Here is an 8,690-nt window from a genome sequence, read left to right on the forward strand (position 1 = left end):
AGGCTGCGAACCATGTACAACAAGCCTTAAGTCCGATGACTTAACTACCCCACCACTGATGCCGGTCAACATCGACTCATTCATTCCGTTGTGGGCCTACATTTAATTGGAGATAACTATTTTGTTTATGATAAATTACCCGAACCGACTTGTCTCCCTGGATAAATACCGCTCTCAAAATCAACAGTGGCTATTGCTTTTAAAATTGGAGATACACGTGTACGTATTGGCCAAAATGGACAAATAGGTAAAATAATTGATACCGAAAAACCTCTAGGTACATACACAATGTACACAAGTGCATTTACTTGAGACAGTAATTGTTAAAACTGTCCAAAAACACCAGCTAGTCACAGGCTTAGCAGACCAAGCAGGCGACATTCATAAAACAGTTGTTAAAACAACACATTTTGATTATGAATATATGTATAAAACTGGTAGATAACAATTTGATTGAAAAAAAACACACCTCTGAATTAATGCAGTAAAAGTAACGTTTGCCAGCCTCGACCAACGTGTTTTTGTATAAACACGTGTCTCTCACCGCTGTAATGATCAAAATCGTATCGCTAAAGATCGAAAAGCGTCTTAAGCCAAGAAGCATCCTATTTTACGTACGGCCTGTTTATTACGAATCTGCGCACGTGTGAACTTTGACAGCACAATAATTCTGAACCAGGAAGTACTTGCTACCGATAAAGAACCCAAAAAAAAGGATTTTTTTAAATTTTATTTTATTTAACGACGCACTCAACACATTTTATTTACGGTTATATGGCGTCAGGCATATGGTTAAGGACCACACAGATATTGAGAGGAAACCCGCTGTCGCCACTTCATGGATTCTGATCACAAACTGTTGCTGTATGATGGACATGCTAGTCATATAAATCTTGCACTTATAAGAGTGGGCTAGAGAACATAAAATTATTATGTTCGTTCTTCCTCCCCATACCAGTCATCTGACGCAACCGTTAGATCTGGGTTGCTTCGGTCCTTTTAAGCAGTACCCGTATGCTGAATGTGCAAACTTCATGGGGAGAAACATCAAATAAGTCATCACTAAGTATGACTTGGGTGAGATTGTCTGTACGATTTATACGAAAGCTCTTTCTCAACAGAACTTGATGTCAAGTTTCCGCAAGACAGGCATCTATCCTTTAAATGCTACTGTGATTGACACCAACCAGCTGTCTGTGTCATCAGTGTTCACTGGCAAATCTCCAAGCAGCAGACCAACAGTCACAGACCTATTTGTTGAAGACAGTGATCCAATGAAAGAACTCCCCAACAAACCAGCAAAGAAGCAAAAAGACCAAGTTGTAAAGACTGGAGGGAAAGCTATTTCAGAAAGTCCTGTTTTAAATCAACTTAAACATCTTTCATCATTCAAACGACCTGCACCAGACACTATTCCATCAGCAAGCACAGCTGCAACAAAGAAGCAAAAATCATCTGAGGAAACAGCCGAGTGTGACAACAGCAGTGAAATCAGCTTCCATGATGAAGATGAATGCTGTGTTTGCAATATGTTTGAACCAGCAAAGCTGAAACAAATATGTCTTGCGTGGTTCTCGTTAACTGGGCCCAGTGTGATGTTAGCAGCAATTGGGTGCACTTGACGTTTTTTGTACCACATTGCAAATTAGATGAAGAATATCTTCTATTGGGCCTACCAGTGTACCACTTTGTAAATATGTTCGTTTGTTACTGTATTCACATGTTCCAGTTGCCAGAAATGTAGTTTTCTTCAAACTGTGTAAACAGTGATTAATAACCAATACGAGCTTTCATACTTTTTGCACCGCCGGAAGTAGACTGGTATCAAAACTTACCTATAGGAGGCTTTCCGATCCAGGCCTTGGAATGTAAACATTCAACAGTGGCATGTGTTTTATCGATCGACGGAATACACTGGTAAGGTTATAAACATTTTATTAATTGGTATTTGTAGTTAATTGAATAAGGTAATATATCAAATAATCAAATTGATCGTGCGATTACAATACGTGTGCGGTGTAGCCATTTTCCCGTTAATAGGACGCTTCACGATCCTTCGAGGATATATCAACTTACACAAGTTTACACAGAAGCTTCAGTACATACCTTATTGTAATTTATGAATCCATAAACGAAATCAATGCTTTATTTTATCTGTTAACGTAAACATCCAAGCATACTTTGAATTTCCCTCCGAGTGACACAACACAACCAATATGGCCACCCAGACTATGCTTATTTTTAGCTAGTCTGTTTCAAAATTATCATTGATTGTCCTATATTTCTAATGAACACTATTTGTGCTTATTTACACAGTTAATAACAGACAACTTTTGTTGAATAATGATCATAAATTTTGACATTGGGCTTTTTTATATTGTCATTTTTGCGTTGTCCAAATTAAGGAGCATGGAACACCATTTATATTTATCTCATTTGCCTAATCTAAATTTTCCTGAAACAGACTGTAATAGGAAGAGTTTGTTGTGTCGAATTTACAAAAAGTCGGATCCATTACCTGTTGTTTTTGTGAATAATAGCGACAGACGTGGCTGTTTTAATGTTTGCTGCGCAGACTTATGTGCCGTCATGCAGGCCAGTAAATACAGGGGGGGGGGGGGGGGGGGGGGGGGGGCACTAAAAATGCGCTCATTATATAATATATAGATATATAGAGGATAATAAACAAGTTACCAGTTATTATCAAATTTATGTCCCGAGTGAAATAATGTTTATTTGTCACGAGCTTTAGCGAGTGTCAAGTGGAAATTATTTCACGAGGGACATAAATTTGATAATAACTGGTACCGAGTTTGTTATTCTATTTATTACCCCAGCTATGTGTTGTTGTTTTTTTAAAGCCTGTATTTTCGATATAGCTTACATCGGCTATACGCCCATGTATATAGAAACGACGTAAACTACTTTACTGTTCTGGGTATTGTTTTAACTTTGTATTTTATTCACGGTTCACAAATAATTTTCAAAAGTTCTATGTATTCTGTGGAAAAAAAAAAAAAACTATAATGAATTGCATTAAAGGGACATTCCTGAGTTTTCTGCATTGTAAGATGTTTCCGACCATTAAAATAGTTCTACGATTAAACTTACATATTAAATATATTTTCTTGTTTAGCATATCAGTGTCTGTATATTCAATGTGTTTCTGGTTGTCTTAATATTTGTAAGAAGCCCAAACTGGATTTTGTCTTCAAATAATTTCGTACGTAAGAAAAAATATTTTTTCGGAAATAAAATGAAAATTAACCTATTGTCCGAACCGAATTGTTAACAACTACGAACAATTACTCTCCTACCTTTAATTGCCGTTAGATTTCCTCCAAAGTTTGTCCAGACACAAATCGCAAAAAACCCCACTACAAATATACAGATTCCACAGACGAGACTGCAATGATGACGCTGATATCGTCTTTGCTGAGATTGCATAGGGAAAAATACATGCAGTTTTCTTCCGTCTGCCATGTTGCTTGTTTATGGAATACTCTTCAAGAGGGGCGTAAGGATGTGACGTTACCTAACGACGTCAAGACATGGCAAGTGATGTAAAGATTACATCAGCGTTACATTTTGTTCAAATCAGCTGATTATAATAAAAGTTATGACAATTATGTAACTGCATGGGGAAAACCCGCCAAACACGGAGAGTTTTACCAGAAGCGGTGAAGGAAAATATTTATTCATTGTATACATTTTTTGAGAATGAACATAACAGAAAAAGACCTGTTGTAGCATATGATAAAGTTACACTGCGTGTTTCAAAAGCATTAAAAATTCCACATTCCACAGTTAAATGTATTATTCACCGTTATAAAAACAAATCCGTTTCTGACACAGTTGAAACCATACATAACCAGAATATAAAAAAAATGTAGGAGAAAACCCTTGTGCGATACTTTTGATTTGTCATTAATTCGTAGGACAGTACACGAAACTTACAGAAAAAATGTGTTTTTATCTTTAAAATCATTACAACGAACACTAACATGCAGGGGGTTGAATTTATCAAAGACTACCCTTAATACGAATCTTAAAAAGATAGGTTTTAAATATTACAAAAAACACGGCAAGCGTTTCATTAAGGAAAGAATAGACGTTGTAGCTGTCAGGTGCAGTTATTTGAGAAAAATTAAAACATATCGGACTGAAGGCAGAGAGATTGTTTACTTGGATGAGACTTGGTGCAACACCAATCATGCATGTGAGGGTGTGTGGACTGTGTGGTAGGCATATCCCATTAGGGAAGGGTAGCCGCATTATTATGGATGCTGGTTCGGCAGAGCAGGGCTTCATTCCCAACTGTGGGCTCATTTTTAAATCAAAAACAAAAAGTGCCGATTACTACGATGAAATGAATTCAAAGCATTTTCTGGAATGGTTCGAACATACTTTGATACCCAATTTGTCACCCGCAAGTGTGATAGTACTGGACAATGCTCCGTACCACAATGCATTAACATCTGACACAAAACCTGTCTCAAGTTCTTTAAACAAAACAGCTATTATTTCGTGGCTGAACCAAAGAAACATAATATACGACGAAGATTTAACGAAAGCCGAGCTTTTGGCATTAGCCAAACGAGATAAGCCAACACCAGTGTACTGTACTGACAGAGTAGCCGAACAGCACGGTCATATAGCGATTCGCCTCCCAGTGAAGCACTGTGAATTGAACCCGATCGAGTTGATACAAGCTGAAGAAAAGAACTGGGTAGCTAGGGAAAATTCTAAGAAAAAGACGTTCTTAACTTGTTTTTAAAAGCCAAAGGTACATTCTGTCTTCCACTAATTACAACGTCACATCCAAGGGAAGGGTCCATTGGGACCCGTTCCCTCGCCGAAACGTAATTCTTGTACCCCTCTTTTGTTTAGTAATCTCTTTGTAATTTACGAATGCCAAACTTATCAACTGCTAGGCCGAAATTTATTTTTCCATGTGCGAAGGAAACTTCTTACAAACTTTGGTGAAATAGTTTTGGATAATAGATTGAAAATATGAAAGGTTTAAGGATGACGGTATGACGGACGATGAAATCGGTTCAGGTGACCTAAAAACATACTATTAATTTTTAAACATATGTAGATACTCAAATAAATAACGTTTTTTGAAGAAAAAAATCCGTGTAAATAATAATTTGTATCTTTACAATTTATCAACAAATTACAGGGTTAAATATTATTTTTAAATACGTGTATGAAGAGGGTCAAACAAAATATATTGCAGAATACACAAAAAATTCCAACTGATCCCGACCATCCGTCAAGGACCTTTAAATTCTATTTTAAAAACAAATAGCGGCTTTTGGGCTCCCTCTATTAAAAAATCCTAGATCCGCGCCTGATCTAGGGTAGGAAAATCCCTTTGCACGAACGTGTGGTTCGCATGTTTACGCCTACAAGGCGAAGTAGAAGTTGAAACATTTGTTCCTTCATCACATTTCATGTAGGCTAGTGAATGCACCTGTAATTAACAGCGAAGCAATATACATTAAGTCAATGTATTAAATTTCGTTCTTAATATATTTCTGTGAAATCACTAATATAAGAAGGTTACATCGGATACATTTACTAGCTGTGTTCAAGTATTAAATTTGCAACATGAAATGTAAACAAAATTCAATCATATAACACAATTTGTATTATTTTTATAATCTGACAATAATAAAATTTACGTTTTCTTTGCACATTACTGTTGACATTTATATTTTTCATCACTTCAGAGCTTATCACAGCAGAAATATGGCGCAAAGCAGTCGATATCGTTAAGCGAGAAGTAGAGGAAGTATTTTGGAAAAGAGATGGAATTGACAAGTCTGAAGTAGCACCGATTTTTATAAATTTTTCATCAGGTATTATTCATACTCCTGAAAGAATACTATATTTAAGCAATGACATTGCTTGTTATGACTTCAGAACCACCCTTACCACCACCCCTTTATGATACTGACATGTATCATGACAGTATAAAATGCATCTGAGCAAAATCATATTCTATGCTAAAGTTCCTTTTTTTAAAAAAAACACTTATAGATTTCTATGCAAGTTCAATTATGGTGTATTAAAAGAATCGGGCTAAAGATACATAAACAAAGCAGTTAAAAGATATAAGACAAATAATCATATAGCTGAGGAATTACCGTATAAGAAAAAAAGCCACCATAACACAGTAACCGCACATTAGTTACAAAACAAAGCCAGTCTGTTAATTAGCGAAACGTTTTACTTGAAATGTACTACTGATATTTTATAGATGACGAAAGTAGTAATGACGATGATGCTGAGATTTATGATGAAGAAATGTTTGATGATGATGTTGGCCACTACAGCAGAGTAGATGAAAGTGATGATGACGACAGTATAGATGACGACAGTGATGATGGCGAGACGACGACAGTAAAGATGCCAGAGAAGGTGAATGAATGATTTGACAATGACAGTAGTACGTAACTGTAACATAATTGTTATTGTTTGCAATTACATGTATTATTATTATATTAATTATGTAAACCTAGGAAAATCCGAAAAAAATCAATACTGCGTTACGTGTACTAGAAATTAATATCCCTTATAAACACAATATTTGTTAAATCGATGTATATTAAAATAAATTAGTAAGTATTTAAACAAACATTAATCTGTTGTTAAAAATATATTGTTTGCATTTAGTAAATTGAATTTTAGGCTTTCTTCTTTGCAAATATAAACAACAATTCACCCTCAGTGTATATGTGTCGATTAATGAATGTGCATGCAAGTATAACCATTACTGTTAAATGGCGTTTACACATATTTCGAATTTTAGATGGTTACGGAAAAAGCAATGCAACTATTCACAGCCCTGCAAGTCCAGGTGGTAACTGTGCTGTGTGTGGGTTAAGGGAACCGCCTATGGTTAAGAAGACGAAGTCTACTTATGACTGGGGCCAGTGCGATTTATGCGACTTGTGGGTGCACCTGGAACATTGTTGTCCACAGAAAAAACTTGATGATCTTGACGACTTTGTATGTCAAAAGTGTGCCAAGATACTAAAAAATGAAAACTAATGATTGTATCTTACGTGCATGCTAATGGCATGCGATCTTCTGCGTTCGATGATTGTGTTAAAGTAGTTCTTCATGTTTCTGGCTCTTCCCCATAGTTTGATTTTAAGCGTTTCTCCTTTTAGCAAGGTATGCTGGTTTTGTGCACTGGTGTAGTTGATGAAGTTTTGGTGTATCTTGTACTCGTGGTGTTTTGGGAAGCTGAATCCCATCGGTGCTTGATGGTGGTTTTGATGTATTTTTTCAATTTCTTTCCTCATTGGCAAGTTTCCCATTCCCACAATGATCTGGGATTAACTGCAGAATAATAGTAGGTTTATTGAATAGATAATTTGTTTTTAAGGTAACTGATACATTCTGTTCCAGGGCAAGGGCGCAGGGTGTGTGTCACTCTGCTACAGATTAAAGGGATGGATGTTCTCACTTGTAATTCTAAACTTTGGGTAGTATATGTTTCCTAAAGGTTTATGTTAGTATCTGACTTTGCTGTTTTCAGTTGATAGTTTTGAAATTGCCATTCAAGCGTTTTTTGGTGAAAGCTTAGAACGTGCTGTGCCTCTGAAAACATGTTTCTCTCATCGTATTACAAGCTGTGTTGTTCCAGCGGTTAAGTGTTGGCTTTCTGTACCATTTCAGAGATGGGAGTGGTTTTCATTGTTCGAAGGATGGTTCTGAGGCAGAGGTTATATGTTAGACTTTTGTTTTTGTTGATACCAATTATTATTAAGAGTGTAGGACGTATGTATACAGGTTTTACATTTAATGTAAATCGTAGATGTTCAAGTATATTTGTTGTGCAATGAGAAAACGTAGTTATACGAGTGGAATAAAAATTGTTGATTTTCGTCATTACTGGATGAAATTAATAACACAGCTAGGTGTTAATTTTCAATGTTTGATGTTCAGTAATAGGTACATGTATTAGGCAATGACACATAATAATATGTATTTGTTAACTGAAATGGTAGACTGTTGAGAACAATTGTTGTGCATTAAATAACATTTTTATACATGTTACTTTTATTATAAATCATAAATTTTATAAATATATCTTGTGCAATGAGTATAAACACATATATATTCAGGACAAAATTGGTAACACGTATGTATTAGTTTTAAAATGTTTTATATTTAACTGAAAGTATTACATGTAACAACATATACCCATATGTTTCAGTTAATAAGTGTTTGTTAAGTACAATTATTATGCAATGCATAACACAACGCGTGTGTGTTGCATATAATACAAATCATAGATTTTGACATTCTTTTATTGTGATAGGAGTAACGTATTTATATATGATTTACTATTAATATATATTGTTGATTTTTAATTACAGGGTGAAATGAATAACACCAATATCATTTGCATGTGTGTTATTATTTTTTAAAGTACATTTCTCATAATACACTTGTTGCAGTTGGTAGAAATTGTTGAATTGTTTTTGGTACAAGCAGAAATTAAGGTGCTCGTCCGTAGTATAGACCTGATGCAGTGTAAAAAAAAAAAATGATGGAGAACAGGGGTCAGTGTTTGGAACAGAATGTCAAGTGCCCAAACAAGTAATTTGTGTAATATGATACATATCACTTAAAGACTCGGTGTTCTAGCTGCTCTATTTTGCCGCCCT

General features: G+C 35.4%; 1 long non-coding RNA gene across 1 annotated transcript; it reads left to right on the forward strand.

The window, feature by feature from the left end:
• The first annotated feature begins 3,651 nt into the window (after window positions 1–3,651).
• On the forward strand, window positions 3,652–8,457 carry LOC121375917. Its single transcript, XR_005958371.1, has 3 exons — window positions 3,652–5,867; window positions 6,269–6,429; window positions 6,821–8,457. It is a non-coding gene; the product is annotated as an uncharacterized LOC121375917 (long non-coding RNA).
• Window positions 8,458–8,690: the final 233 nt, after the last annotated feature.

Source organism: Gigantopelta aegis, chromosome 6, assembly GCF_016097555.1.
Source record: "Gigantopelta aegis isolate Gae_Host chromosome 6, Gae_host_genome, whole genome shotgun sequence".
NCBI classification, from domain to species: Eukaryota; Metazoa; Mollusca; class Gastropoda; order Neomphalida; family Peltospiridae; genus Gigantopelta; species Gigantopelta aegis.